Genomic DNA, 16,292 nt, shown 5'->3' with positions numbered 1-16,292 from the left:
TTTCCCACAGTCGATGTCTCACTGCCATACAGTGCTGTAATCTCTACCTACATTTTCAGAAATTTCCCCGTCACATTAATGCAGATGTCTGATACTAGTGGGCTTCTTTTGACCATGAATGTGTTCTTCACCGCCTTCATATTATTCACAATGAAGCTTTAGCCCACCTCCTTTGTTTACTCACTTCTTAGCAATATTTGTTTGTGTTCCAGGTAAGCTGTCCTTTCGCGACCAGAAGCCGTACCCAATTCCATACGTAAGTAGTTTTCGCAAGCTGTTACAAATCTGTTTTTTTCTCATGAATACTTTCCATGATAGAGATAATACTAAGTTCCTCTCGGCGCATAAAATGTTTAAACAGCAGCCGGCTTAAGTCTTAGACACCTGTACACACCCTCACTTTAAAGACACACACACACACACACACACACACACACAGGCAGACACAGAGAGAGAGAGAGAGAGAGAGAGAGAGAGAGAGAGAGAGAGACCTTCTGAATGGCTCAGATTGCACGCATTGACGCTGCAATACTATGAACAGTAACATTTAAAGAAACCAAGTGAATATTTCATTTGTGACTCCAATAGTTTCACTCAAGATTGCAAACATGTTATTCACTCAAAGAACTACAACTAATATTATTTTACAGCGTTACTTTCTTACATACAATTTATTTTTGAAATAGTTTTATTTAATGATTTAACATTTTAAGGCAGCCTCTGTTACTTGCATCACAATAAAAAAAACTGTAATTAATCATATAGCATCACATATTCCGCACATCTGTCTGCAGCAAGCAACATGTGATGGCGCTCATAATAACGGTTGACTACGAACATGGTAGAGGATACTTTCGGGCACAACTACCTCGCACATGAATTCTGCGAGCAACAAGAGAAAACTGCGACTCTAGCTGCACAAGTTGTGCCAGTAACTATTCCGTCGTTTTTCGGGAGTGCATCCGGGATATTATTAACTCTTGTTCCGTTTACCGATTTATACTTTCAAGCTCATAGATGCTACCATCCTTCGCGAATTGTCAGAATACTTAAAACTTAAGCACACAGGGCTCATGTAGTATCAGACACTGACAACCTGCAGAGTGAACTGGTACACTTGGATGAAATATTCCGTAAGAATGGATACACAAAACATCAAATTGATATAACTTTCCAAACGAAAATGCCAGACCAAACAGAAGAAGAAAAATAAAGGTTTTATCATCGCCAACCTACATAGACAGAAATGATCATCATCATAAAATGAGAAAAACAAGAGCACGAGCAGAAAGTGCTCATTTTTCCTAAGCACTGTCATGGAGTGGAAGGATAGAGAAATACTCTGAAGGCGGTTCGAAGAAGCGTCTGCCAGGCATCTATGTGCGAATTGCGGAGTAGTCTTGTAAATGTTGCTGAAGAAGAGAGAGATGTGAAGTCTACGGGCTTTCTACTGTACGTGGGAAATACATCTTTAAAATTCACAAGAATAATGAAAAAGAATAAAGTGGATGTGATCTTCCTTCCACAGGCCAAGGCAGCAGCTCTTCTGGGATCTGTGAAGAATGATTTGCTTTTATGAAAGCGGGTGTACACGAAATTTCTTCTGAGCTGTAAGTGGTACATAGGGCAAAAAATACGCAATGTAGAAGAACGTTGCATTGAACCCCAGAGATACACTCTCCTATTAGAGCCCAACAAATCTGTTGTGGCTGACCATTGTATTTCCATTGACCAGTCCATGGATTATGGGAAAGTCAAAATACTGGCGACAATCTCGTCCTAGAGGGATTCAGTGGTCAAGGAAATTGGAAATATAGTTAGCAGACAAATCATGGAAACCGCTCGTTTCAAGTCTGCACTCCCAAAGGAAATTTGTTCTAGGTTTCCACTGCTCAGCTTTCCAACATATGTCGTCCATAATAACCAAACAAATACTTGGTAAGCACTGTCGATTCACTGACTCTTCGCTTCCTTTGTTTTACTATTAGTGGCGCAGATATTTACTTGTAACTGACGCCCTTCTTGCGAACAGTGTTACCTCTGACGCAGGCGCGTTTACTCCACAGTATAAAGTGATTTAAAAATCTTGTAAGCGACCCATCTTGAGAATGGCTGCAGGGTTGTCATCCGAATTATCGGCACAGGAGTTAATCATATCCTGAATGCGCTCCAGAAAAATATTCGATCCGCCGGCATAAATTCGAGAAACGTAGCCTGTACCACGCTGGTAAGAAAACATCATTGAGGGCACCATCAGATGTTGCTCAGAGCTGTGGAATATATGAGGGGTATACTGCAAGTAACGCAGCACACTTTATTCTCCGCAAATTTCGGTTGAAAAAATACGAAATTTGTTGTGGCACATCGTGGAATATTCCCTCTTCAGCCCCTATAGTTTCACGAAGTTCCGATAGGTGCGGCGCTATAAATAGCTTTCAGTTTGGCGTCTGTAATGGAGTGCGTTCCAAGCAGAGCTGACATGGAGTTTCTTTGGGCGAAAACCAGAGCATCGAAGATATTCAGAATGTTTACGGAGACCTGGCAGTGAACAAAAGTACGATGAGTCGTAGTGCGAGGTGTCTGTCATCATCGCAACAAGGTCGCGGAAACCTTACCGATCTCTCGCGCGGAGGCCAACCGCACACACCCACAGGGAATTGAAGAAAAGACTTCAGCGTGTCTGTCGTCACAAAAATTCAAACTAACTTCTCCGTGACATCCGAAGGCCTCACAAAAATCTGCTCACCTGAGAGACGCTCACAAAACTTCATTGGACTGTTCTTCTCATCCACCTTAAAACCCGGACCTCGGGTCTTTCATATATTTCAAAAATGAAAACAACCTATGCAGGAAAATAACTTCCCTCAAGAAATTCACAGAGGCTGTGGACCCATCTATATAAAAGAGTAATAAGTTTTGTCTTCTGTGGAAGACTATTGTAAATTTGTATCGTACTATTTGGAATACAAATTAAGAAATGGATGTCCTTACTGGGTGGACACAGAACGTTCCTTTTTGCCTTGTATATATTTATGTACACTATAGATAAAAACATATATGGGCCATGGAGGAAATGTACATTTTATTAGAGCTACCATTACAACTTACGCGCGTCCATTTTGGTAAAAAACTGTTTGATGTGAAAGTCAGGTACACATGACAATATTTATCTTTGGAGAGTGGTGAAGTCGGAAATTACGTCGGGGAGATGCAGCGGCTCGTGCACAAACCGCTATGGAAAACACGTCTGGTATGCTCTGAGACGGGAAACACGCCCCGTGTGAGGACGGCGTAACAAGGTGTTACGTGATGTCTCCTCGAAGTAACCAAATACTTGTACTGTGTGCTTTATGTAGCTTACCTAAGTCGTATTAGGTCACGTTCTACGTAAGCGACAGAAGGAACCGTCAGCACGCGACAGTTTCAGACGACGAAACACAACTGCAGTTGTACTTACGGAAGTGTCTTACTTGAACTACGTCCGCTACAACTAGCGACGACATTTGAATTCAAACGTGTTAATCTAGTCTCTGCAAAACGTGCGACAGTGAGAGCGACAGCTGTGAGTCTTATCGTCAAAGCGCTGGAGCGGACGCGCCGGCTACTATCAAATACTTATCATCCAATTTTAATAAAATTATTCGTTTAAAAACTTCTATTATTTCTCATCTTACAGCTTGATACCTTAGCTCGCCAAAGGACTGGCTTTGTTTTCGTTATTCGTCATGGTTACTCTGCAGCACGAAACTAATTAAATGCCTGCACGGATTTTTTTTTTTTTTTTTTTTTTTTTTTTTTTTTTTTTTTTTTTTTTTTGCAGAGTAAAAACGCACTCCGTGGACTTCGTGTATAGTACATTTTAAGTCTTACTATCTGTGTATGAAATGTAGCCCAGATATCGAAATTGTATTTAAAGTTGAGAACAGAACATTCTCTCTCTTCGTTCTTGAGATTTTGTATTGTACACTCATGTTCAGAAAAAACAGGGCATGCACATTAGTAGGTTCTGCAGAAGTAACTAGCATTTCAGTCACGTCGGCAAAGCATGTGTCCTGATGCCTAATAGGCAAATGGTCCACCATGGGCCCTGATAACTTGTTCCATGCACGATGGCATCCTGTGACAGAGCCATCCATGCTGCATTCATCTTGTTCCGTAGTTCATCTGTGGTGGTTGGTGTCGCGTCACTGTGCTGCACCCATCATTTCACCAGATCCCATACATTTTCAATTGGCGACAAAAAAGTCTGGTGATCTGACAGGCCAGGGCAAAAAGCTGACATCCTGTGACAACAAGTGTCACGTGTTCATGCAGCAACATGTGGTCGTGCGTTGTCTTGTTGAAAAATGGTGTCTGGAGTGTCGTGCATAAAGGTTACGGCTACTGGTCGCAGGATGTCATTCACCTAGGTCACACTGCCCTGGACATGCACCAACAGTGATTTGTGGTTTTACACAATAGTTGTACCTAATAACACCCCACACCATAAGGCCTTGATTTGGTGCTGTATGTCTTTTGCGAATGTAGTCACTGTGGTGCCACTGCCACTGTCTGCAGCGAACCATAGTGCACCAGACAGAACCTGGATTCATCCGAAATCACTGTGTTATGCCATTGCTGTTGCTCCCAGTGACGTCATTCCATACACCATTGCCATCCAGCATGTTTCTGCACTTTCGTCAGAGGTAGGCGCAGAAGTGGACGACGCGCACGTAGCCCAATATAAATTGGAGCTCAGATCTGGAAGGTGGAGAGATCTGGAGAGATTGAACAAGTGTCTCTGACTGTTCTTCTCACCGACGTCATCTAAAGTTGTGTCCCCAGTGCAGAAGACAGCTCGTCGGTCGTGGGATCTTTATCGGCGGAGGCTGCTGCTCTGTCAATTTGAACCTGTGATTGTGCTTTTTGCAGGATGCTACATGCCCAGATTAGTCTCCGTATCTACAGAGGGCAAGATCTGTAATACTGCCAATGATGGTAGGCGACACTTCTCATTAATGTATCTTGTTTGGTTATTATTCAGTTATTCACACATTTACACTGTCTTTTACAACACTCGACATAGCTTTCTTAATTGTATGGTACCTTTTCCATCCAACTTCCGAAATACCGTACCCATGTCCGGCTCTCCGATGCTCCCTACGCTACGCCCGATATAGAGTACAACATGTCCGGCTCTGGAGAACACCCGAAATAGAGTGACAATTACATGTTTACATCTAAGTAAAGCACGATACTGAGATACGTTTCCGGCTCTCCAGAACGCTCGAAACAGAGTTACTATCGCAGCCGAAGTACGTCTCCCAGGCGCGCCACAGCAACCCGATGGTGTCCGAAGCACTTCGGTTGCAATATAGTTACTCTTATGTTTCTCAAAACCAGTGAAATTTAATAAACAAAAACGGTAGACTCGTAGGGTAACCATGGGAGATTCACACTAAAAACTGGGTTAAATACAATAAAAAGTATGTAAATAATTAGTAAGAGAAGTTACGCGTTTTGGCGCCTAGCACCCGAATGTGCCGACCAATCAGAAGCAAGTTCAGTACAATTGGCGGTGTCGCCCACGGGACTGGTACATATTGTACCATCTGTCACTTGTACCTCACTCCGCCTCGTGATGACTGGGTGTTGCGTGATGTCCTTAGGTTAGTTAGGTTTAAGTAGTTCTAAGTCCTAGGGGACTGATGACCATAGATGTTAAGTCCCATAGTGCTCAGAGCCATTTGTACCTCACTCCACTTTTGTATTATATGCTGCTTCACGTGTACCAAGCTGCAAGGCGAGCTTCTAGCAAAATACTGCCGGACACAGACAGGAATATCACACCACGCCGTAATAAATAGCGACGGACTGTCATCCCTGGTAGTATAAGATGTTGTAAATTATCTTCACGGGTGTGTCGCCAGATGACGTTGTGCAAGTCCCACAATATTTCTTCGGAGCAACTGTCCGACATCATCAGGTGGTTGAAACCTCGCTGGTGGCTAGGTACGACTGACAAGATCTGCATGTCGACGCCGCTGTATATAGAGCACGCGCGTGAAGATTGCGCGGGCGCGGGAACCACGCATGCGCAAAAAATGGCAGATAGATGGCGCCAGACTCAAAAGCCCTCTGCCGGGAAACGCAGAGCGGCCGTTCTGCGCGTGCGCTGACGCTGTGTTTACTAACATGCTGTCAAAGTTATGACGGGTCTATTATCGAAAGCTCTTTGCTTTCTCGTCGTGATTTAACAGCAGCCAATGCAGGGTTCCAGGCTGTACTCAATTGAAATCCCGCATCCCTGTTGATAAGGTTATGAGCTGTATGGATATGTATTGCTTCCTTAATGACGCAATCCCAGAAAGAGGATGCTGGGGATAAAACTTCCGTCTTTTCATAAATCATGTGTTGTCCCGTGTTCAGACAGTGTTCTGCAATTGCCGACTTCTCCGGTTGGCGTAGGCGTGTATGACGCTGATGTTCATCGCAACGTTCTTGTACTGTGCGACATGTCTGACCTATATATGCCGCCCCACACTGACAAGGAATCTAGTACACACCACGTTTCCTCAGACCGAGATCATCCTTAACCGAACCTAACAGGTTCCTCAGTTTTGCAGGTGGTCGGAAAACACACTTGATGTCATATCTTTCGAGGACTCTTCCGATTCTTGACGACATGGCACCAAAGTACGGCAAGAAGGCCAAGGTGATGGGTGTCTTCGTATCTTCTTTCTGCTCCATAGATTGAACTCGCTTGGGCCTGAATGCATAACGTATCTCAGCGAACTTTTCAGCGGTATCCTGGAACTGGGTAGATAGCGCCACTTGGGCGCTAGCTGATTGGACTGAACAGCAAGCCAAGGTTCGTCAAATGGCAAAATACGATCGACTCGAAGCCCGAACGCAAGAAAACATGCCAAGAAGACGCACCGTGTTTAATCTCACGCCTGCGCAATCTTCACGCGCGTGCTCTATATACAGCGGCGTCGACATGCAGATCTTGTCAGTAGTACCTAGCCACCAGCGAGGTTTCAACCACCTGATGATGTCGGACAGTTGCTCCGAGGAAATATTGTGGGATTTGCACAACGTCATCCGGCGGCACACCCGTGAAGACTATTTACAACATATCCGCCGGGAAAGCCTGAAGAGTCACAGTACAAGATGTGTGTGGTGTCACCGCCAGACACCACAATTGCTAGGTGGTAGCCTTTAAATCGGCCGCGGTCCATTAGTATACGTTGGACCCGCGTGTCGCCACTGTCAGTGATCGCAGACCGAGCGCCGCCACACGGCAGTTCTAGAGAGACTTACAAGCACTCGCCCCAGTTGTACAGCCGACGTTGCTAGGAATGGTTCACTGACAATTACGCTCTCATTTGCCGAGACGATAGTTAGCATAGCCTTCAGCTACGTCATTTGCTACGACCTAGCAAGGCGCCATTACCAGTTTATATTCAGTGTAATAATGACTAAACAAGAGCGATGTTCTCCAATTGTTTCCAATTCTTTTCTTTATAGGATAATTACTTTACCTTGTTCCAGACCTCACGCCAATCTGCGTGAGCTTAACGCGTGCCTTTCGGCTACCTCCGAGTGGCTTGGCTGTCTTGCTACGCCACTACAATGTGTTACACTGCTCCACTGCTGCGTCAGAGCCGAGGATGTGCAGATCTGTCGTGCAGTGCCAATCGTATGTGTCTGTGGTCTGGGTGGTGCCACCTGACCCATCCTGTCGTGTTCTACGGCCTTCCGTGAACTATTCTGGACACATCCGTTGCACTGCCGAAACACTACGTCTCAAACGATAAGCAGTTTCCCGGATGGATGCATCATATTCTCTCATACAAATAATGCGCCCTCTTTCACACCCGCTGATTTGACGATATGGTTCGCGCATACGTCTGCGAGGTATCCTGCACGTCTGCTCCACTCACACTGATCTATCGGTTTATAGTGACAACGAGAGCCGCAGCCACATTTTACCGCTGATGTTGACCTTGACCCTGCAGGTTCAAATGCTAATCATTTCTGCAGAACATACTAATGTACATTTCCTGTGAGTATGAACGTCCTATCTTTAGTCGTTCAGGTTGTTCTGATTTTTCTAAACATGTGTGTGTATCTGGTGGACTGGTCGAGCGCGGAGCGCCCAGTTCCATCCCTGTGCATCATGTGGTCGTAAAAGTCGTCATATTTGGTAAACGGTTCAAGATATCGCAAATGACAGCACGCAGAGAGGATGTATTTTGCTGTGTGGCTAATACTGGAAATGAAACTTCCTGGCAGATTAAAACTGTGTGCCGGACCGAGACTCGAACTCGGGACCTTTGCCTTTCGCGGGCAAGTGCTCTACCAACTGAGCTACCCAAGCACGACTCACGCCCCGTCCTCACAGCTTTACTTCTGCCAGTACCTCGTCTCCTACCTTCCAAACTTAACAGAAGCTCTCCTGCGACGAAGAGACGAGGTACTGGCAGAAGTAAAGCTGTGAGGACGGGGCGTAAGTCGTGCTTGGGTAGCTCAGTTGGTAGAGCACTTGCCCGCGAAAGGCAAAGCTCCCGAGTTCGAGTCTCGGTCAGGCACACAGTTTTAATCTGCCAGGAAATTTCATATCAGTGCACACTCCGCTGCAGAGTGAAAATCTCATTCTGGAAACACTGGAAATGTTTTGTTAAACGTTTAAGTGGAGCGGAAACAAGACTCCCCACAAATTACGCAATAGATTTTTGTCGGAATCTTACAGCGTGTGTGTCACGGTGAGGTGCGAACAGCTCTGGCGGACAGTGGGCGTCTAGGAGGCCACGGTTGGGCGGCGTAGGCGTTGTCGACGCCGGCCATCATCCCATCAGCGGCGGCGCAGCGCGCAATCTTGACCCAGGCAGCTGGAAGCCGCTAGCTGCTGCCCCCGGCTGGCGACTTCCTCATCAGCGCAGCGGGCTCTCCCAGCACACGCCGTCGTCTCGGGAAGGGCCAGGCCTCGGGCAACTCGCCACCTCATTAACGCTCCCTGCATCCTCTGCTCCGCGCTACGCTGCGGGCTGAAGACGCCTCGCCACCACCTAGCCTACATTTGCATTAACGCTCCGGCAGAGGTCGACGAATAATGCGCACCGGCTGTATCTTTTGACACCGTTCCTCACCAGCGACTTCTAATCAAGCTGCGGGCCTATGGGGTATCGTCTCAGTTGTGCGACTGCATTCGTGATTTCCTGGCAGGAAGGTCGCAGTTCGTAGTAATAGACGGCAAATCATCGAGTAAAACTGAAGTGATATCAGGTGTTCCCCAGGGAAGCGTCCTGGGACCTCTGCTGTTCCTGATCTATAAAGGTGACCTGGGTGACAATCTGAGCAGTTCTCTTAGGTTGTTCGCAGATGATGCTGTAATTTACCGTCTAGTAAGGTCATCCGAAGACCAGTATCAGTTGCAAAGCGATTTAGAAAAGATTGATGTATGGTGTGGCAGGTGGCAGTTGACGCTAAATAACGAAAAGTATGAGGTGATCCACATGAGTTCCAAAAGAAATCCTTTGGAATTCGATTACTCGTTAAATAGTACAATTCTCAAGGCTGTCAATTCAACTAAGTACCTGGGTGTAAAAATTACGAACAACTTCAGTTGGAAAGGCCACATAGACAATATTGTGGGGAAGGCGAGCCAAAGGCTGCGTTTCATTGGCAGGACACTTAGAAGATGCAACAAGTCCACTAAAGAGACAGCTTACACTACACTCGTTCGTCCTCTGTTAGAATATTGCTGCGCGTTGTGGGATCCTTACCAGGTGGGATTAACGGAGGACATCGAAAGGGCGCAAAAAAGGGCAGCTCGTTTTGTATTATCACGTAATAGGGGAGAGAGTGTGGCAGATATGATACGCGAGTTGGGATGGAAGTCATTACAGCAAAGACGTTTTTCGTCGCAGCGATATCTATTTATGAAATTTCAGTCACCAACTTTCTCTTCCGAATGCGAAAATATTTTGTTGAGCCCAACCTACATAGGTAGGAATGATCATCAAAATAAAATAAGAGAAATCAGAGCTCGAACAGAAAGGTTTAGCTGTTCGTTTTTCCCGCGCGCTGTTCGGGAGTGGAATGGTAGGGAGATAGTATGATTGTGGTTCGATGAACCCTCTGCCAAGCACTTAAATGTGAATTGCAGAGTAATCATGTAGATGTAGATGTAGCTGCAAAGGAGCACTACGGGTCTACGAAATTTCAAAATAATGGCCAAAGGCGGCCTGAAACTCTAGAAAATAAACGAGTACAGCGCGAATGGGGCGCTTACCAATGAAATTGCAACAGGAAGGCTCAACTAACCAAATTTTACTTACTCTGGGTGTACAATTTGAGCAGGATGGACAAACTTTTAATAACTAAGATCTCAATCAACACTTTTTATGGGTGATGATCGGTTTCAACAATTAAGACTGTCATATTCTGATCTTCATAGAACTTGTTGTTACACGTCCTGTTCCATTATAACACCCACAGGTTTATTAAAAATAAAGCCGCGCGGAATGGCCGCGGGCTTTGTCACGGATTGCGCGGCCCCTCCCGCCGGAGGTTCGAGTCCTCCCTCGGGCACGGGTGTGTGTGTGTGTGTGTGTGTGTTGTTCTTAGCATAAGTTAGTTTAAGTAGAGTGTAAGTCTATGGACCGATGACCTCAGCAGTTTGGTCCATTAGGAATTCACGCACGCACGTTAAAAATAACTGATGATTGTCGAAGTAGAGAGCATATAAAATGTAGACTGGCAATGGCAAGGAAGCGTTTCTGAAGAAGAGAAATTTGTTAACATCGAGTATTGATTTAAGAGTCAGGAAGTCGTTTCTGAAAGTATTTGTATGGAGTGTAGCCATGTATGGAAGTGAAACATGGACGATAAATAGTTTAGACGAGAAGAGAATAGAAGCTTTCGAAATGTTGAAATGCTGAAGTTTAGATGGGTAGATAACATAACTAATGAGGAGGTATTGAATAGAATTGCTGAGAAGAGGAGTTTGTGCCACAACTTGACTAGAAGAAGGGATCGGTTGGTAGGACATGTTCTGAGACATCAAGGGATCACCAAATTAGTACTGAAGGGCAGCGTTGAGGGTAAAAATCGTAGAGGGAGACCAAGACATGAATACACTAAGCAGATTCAGAAGGATGTAGGGTGCAGTAGGTACTGGGAGATGAAGAAGCTTGCACAGGATAGAGTAGCATGGGGAGCTGCTTCAAACCAGTCTCAGGACTGAAGACCACAACAACAACAACGTTAAAAATAGAGAGAGATTTGTCAAAAATAAAAACAATACAGTTAAAACTCACCTTGTGTGACTAGTGATGTCGACACACACAACATTCCACTGATGCTTGTATAACGCTGAATTTCATAACAATCAACATTTGTGCACATGTACACATTTATAAGACAAGTTAAATAAGTCATGGATCCAAATTCTTTGAGGTACACGGTTCAACTCAGACCATGTGAATCCATGATGTGCTTAATTCTTCATGTACACGTAAACACGTGCACAAATTTGCACTGTTACATTGTACAAGCATCAGTGGAACGCTGTGTTTGTGGACATCCCTAGTTAAACAAGTTGCTTTTTATGTGCATTGATTTTATTTGTGGCACATGACGTGTGACACAGTCATAATGGAAGAGGACGTGTAGCAAGACGTCCTTTGAAGACCAGATGATGACGGTCTTAACTGTTGAAACCAGTTATCAGGAACAAATAGTATCGAATGCGATCAGGGCTACTAGAAGTTTCTGCAAAGCAAATACGATCGCTCCTTCAAATCTCTAATTACAAGAAATTTGAGTAATACGATGAATACATAAATTTGTAGGTGTTTTGACGGGTATATGGCAAAAAAGAGATGGCACCCCTGGTAGCAAGAACATTTGTAGCTCAGTTGGTCATTGAGCCTGAGCTTCAGATACGGTCATGTCACTGTGCTACGTAATGAATGGAAGGGCTAGGCTGAGGTGTATGTGATACTTTTCTTCAAAATACATTACACTTTTTGTCGTAAAGAAAAAGTTTCATTAAAAGAAAACAACAATATTCATAACTCACATCCAATCAGTTCTAGGCGCTTCAGTCTGGAGCCACGCGACCGCTACGGTCGCAGGTTCGAATCCTGCCTCGGGCATGGATGTGTGTGATGTCCTTAGGTTTGTTAGCTTTAAGTAGTTCTAAGTTCTAGGGGACTGATGACCTCAGATGTTAAGTCCCATAGTGCTCAGAGCCATTTGAACCGTTTGAACTTACGCGTATGCAACGAGATACACACAGAGGACCATTTGCACACTGGATCACTCGATGGTGGACGCTGCCATTGCCGATACGGAGCCAGCAAAGAAACGTGTCCAGGGCTCCGGTGGCTGGACTGCGTCGATAGTCGCTGTTAGTTCCAGGCTGGCGGCGAAAGAGAAGTCGTGTAGTCACTCCACAGCAGACGGCAGACAGCTCCGTTAAGGCGTCACTGCTCACGGTACAGCCCAACACTGCGCACGGAAGTTAGAACATATCGTAGCAGACCGAGCGAGGTGGCGTGGTGGTTAGCACACTGGTCTCGCATTCGGGAGGACGACGATTCAATCCCGATTCCGGCCATGCTTATTTGGGTTTTCAGTGATTTCCGTAAATCGCTCCAGGCAAATACCGGGATGGTTCCTTTGAATGGGCATGGCCGATTTCCTTCCCCGTCCTTCCATAATCCGATGAGATCGAACTGTTATTTCTCAGCACAACCTACCCTGCAACACCCTGACAAGCATTCTGGCCACCATATATCTCGATGGTAGGACGATGATTTGAATCCTGCTACCTCTGTCGTTGTTGCTTGTCTTAGTGGATCCTTTGGACTGTCTTAAATTGATCAGGATGCAATTAGAGAACATAAATTTATGACTGCGTGTCCTTCAAAACAATCAGGGGCAAGGGAAAGGCGTAAATAAGCCAGAAGTCGTCAAGTGTTCAGTGGGGCAATATGTCCACCTTCGTAGCTTAGTGGTCAGCTTGTCTGGGTACCATGTGGAGGACTCTGAATTCTGTTCCTGGTACTGAATGGGTCATTTATTAGAGGACTGGAACTGGGAGCACTGCCTTGTTTTGGTGTTTGAGGTGATACTTCAATAATAAATATCGGCTCAAAGTTTTGGAAAGCTGGCAACAGCCAGGAGATCTGTGTCCTGACCCCACGCCCCACCCTTAATATTGCATTCAAATGACGCCATTGGCAGGCGATAACATGGCGGCCAGTCGGTTCCGTTAGGGACGGAACACTGAACAGGACAGTTACCGTATATCGTGATCATATGAAGTGTCAGAAATTAGTACATGAATACGGCTGCATATTAACTCTTCACTCGTGCGTTCACATAACACTGTTTACTTAAATAACAGAAGTAAGCTTAAAATTACGTTACGCTACATAACCCGCTGGTATCTATAGCGCCTACTAAATTTCTGTTCGAATTCCCTTTCTATATCTAAAATTTTCGGGATTAGAACATAGCTTCTCTTACCAGAGCGGTAATACAGACGAAGGCTGTAATATTGCCCTCCCCATATCGGGTTTACTGTATAAGCTGACGAACGAATGAGTTTAAATCACTTAGCAAATGTCGCAGACCGAAAGTTCAGTCCGTAACAGACTGGATTCAGACACGAAAAATGGTGCACCAGTTAAATCCGCCCCCTTAAGGAACACACAGAAGAGTATTCTATGAGACATATCTTTGAATGTTCTATTTTGAATGTTTCTCTGTCAGTTGGAGAGACATCACAGTTACAGGTAAGTTTCCTTTAATTTAAGTCTGTGGTCACAAACTATTTGATAATATTGACCATCATCAGATCTGTTTCATAAAAACAAAATCCTAATGTACTGCAGCCATAGTGGCAGGGAGAAATTATCTTAGCGGTGTTCTGCACCAGAAACCATTTCATGAACTCTCAAACTCGGCCTACCGTAAGAACAGTGGCAACTCGGCCCCCATAGCAGTAGCGACGAGGCCTCTACAAAACTGGCGACGAGCGTTTGCAATAGAAAGTATACATACAAGCGGTGCAGAGACGAATGGGCAATCATTCTAGCGCCGATACAGGCTGTGAATGGGAAAATCCACTGACATAAGAGACTTTGACAAAGGGCGGATTTTTACGGCTCGGCGCCACGGACCGACTAACTTTGAAATGCCGAAACTGTTTGGCTGTTCGCGTGGCCCACCAGTACAAGTTTCCCATAATGTTTGTATACCAAGTGTCTAAACTTACTATGAAGCGACTACAGCACATACACTGTCACATTACTGTTCACAATCGTTGCTATTCAAAAATTAATGAATTATTTATCGTTTTGTTGGGCTCATCTTCAAATCAAACACATCCGTCGGCCAATATCCGACAAAGCTTACAATATGCTGCTTGTGACAAAAGCTCAGTACATCGTAAAACTGCTGCAACGCGTTGTGCTACCCTAGGTAGCAGTGTTTGTTTCGCCTGTTACGCGACTCATAAAATGTTTGTTACCAGCATGAAAAAGCCTGATGCAGGTATGGATAAGATGAAGGGAGATAGAGATTCGACGGCACGGATGTGATGAGATCGCCAGAGACGAAGCAGAAGCTCGGAGAGCATTAGGGTGTTGGATGAAACAGAAACAGTTTCGAACGAACCAACCGATCAGGTGTATTTTGTGGGAACTTGATCTCTTAAGCGAACTGGTAAATTTTGCTCAGTTGTTTCTTCAAGTCTCATTTTCATTTCAAACAGCCGCACACGAATTCTTGGAAGCAAATATTAAACTACTGTTCCCTTCTAACGCCTTCTATAATACATATTACTTCGCTTAGCATCTGCGCTTCTGCCTTTCCTGTCCGCTCTATATTGAACACTCAGTATTAGATTTAATGTCCTATCAAAAAGCGAAAGACGTGGGCCTGCCACTTTGTTTACCGTGCCTTGAGTTTTTTCCAATACCACGCCTTTAAATTCGGCGTTCGTTTCCGTACTGCTTATTAAATTTCTTAAAGGCGTTTTAAAAGAGGCGGCACAAACAAGATACGAAAAAAGGGGATGAGGGCTGCTTTGGCATTCAGTTCCCAGCCCTCGCCCACCCCAGCCTCTCCTGCTTTGCTCCTGATTCTTCTTCTGCTGACGATGCAGCGCTTCCGACAAAACGAAAATTTGTAAGAAAGGCCCTTATCCAAGAAAACTGAAGACCTTTTGCAGCAAGCTTTTGATAAGAGTTCGGGGAAATGACAGCGCTAGTAACTCTGTGTGCATCTCATTATGGAAAATAGTTTGTTACGATAAACTACGAACTTTCGTACGTTAAAAAAAAAAAAAAAAAAAAAAACTCTTGTCCGCCATCCCACTGAATGCTTATTTCTGCCGGCCGCGGTGGCCGAGCGGTTCTAGGCGCTACAGTCTGGAACCGCGCGACCGCTACGGTCGCAGGTTCGAATCCTGCCTCGGGCATGGATGTGTGTGATCTACTTAGGTTAGTTAAGCCGTCGGCACACGGACCGTGCATCCGAACGTTGAGCGTTGAGCGTGCCCAGTTTCTGACGTCATAGCGTGGAATACCACGCTCGGGAGTCTTTCCGAACGTGCAGAGCAATATCTAGCATGTCAGATATTCTGAGCGTGCGTGTGAGCGTTGACCAATGAGATGACACAACGCCACCTACGTCACACGCACGCCGTCTCCCTTCAGCACAGAGTTGTGAGGCGCCATATTGGCATTCATTTCGAGTCTATACATGTATACGCCGTTTATGAGCACCAGCGAAGTGAGAATCACTGGGAACCCCGTTGTTAACTGTGTGATTCGTTCCAATAAAATAATGAGAAACATCATAGTCGTGGCAAAAGGATTATTGTAACGAGCGTATTATGAGAGTAGGCTATTTGAAGGCAGCGACACACTGAAGATCCATCCAAAACGCATTGTTCTTCGTACAATTTATTATAATTAAATTTCAATTAGTAACATAATTATCTACTATTAACGTTTCTGGGAAGGGGTAATCCAATATGTTGAAGAAAGAATTGTGTTGTATGTTTAGCGTAATGAGTAGCGTCTGTATAGAGTAATGAACTTTTGTTGGAGCGGTGGTTCGCGTCTGAACAGTTCCAAATTTTGTTTCCCAACATTCGCGTTTTTATTAGGTTCTGATACTTTATTATTAGTTTAATACAAGAATATGCTACAATATTTGATGTTATGTAAATATAAGTTCACGTTTTTATGAGGGGTGACTTTGTTGGATTGGCTTAATTTACAGGACAG

The 16,292-nt window shown here is 44.8% G+C and overlaps 1 protein-coding gene across 1 annotated transcript in view; it reads left to right on the top strand.

Moving 5' to 3' along the window:
- The first annotated feature begins 224 nt into the window (after window positions 1–224).
- The window catches only part of LOC126262189 (dystroglycan 1), a 280,598-nt gene continuing 264,530 nt past the window's right edge, over window positions 225–16,292 (top strand). Inside the window, exon 1 of the mRNA XM_049958600.1 lies at window positions 225–256. The gene's annotated coding sequence lies outside the window, so the exon portion shown is untranslated. The remainder of the gene's footprint in view (window positions 257–16,292) is intronic.

This window comes from Schistocerca nitens, chromosome 6 (assembly GCF_023898315.1).
Source record: "Schistocerca nitens isolate TAMUIC-IGC-003100 chromosome 6, iqSchNite1.1, whole genome shotgun sequence".
Taxonomy (NCBI): Eukaryota; Metazoa; Arthropoda; class Insecta; order Orthoptera; family Acrididae; genus Schistocerca; species Schistocerca nitens.
This window is presented reverse-complemented; position numbering and strand designations above follow the sequence as displayed.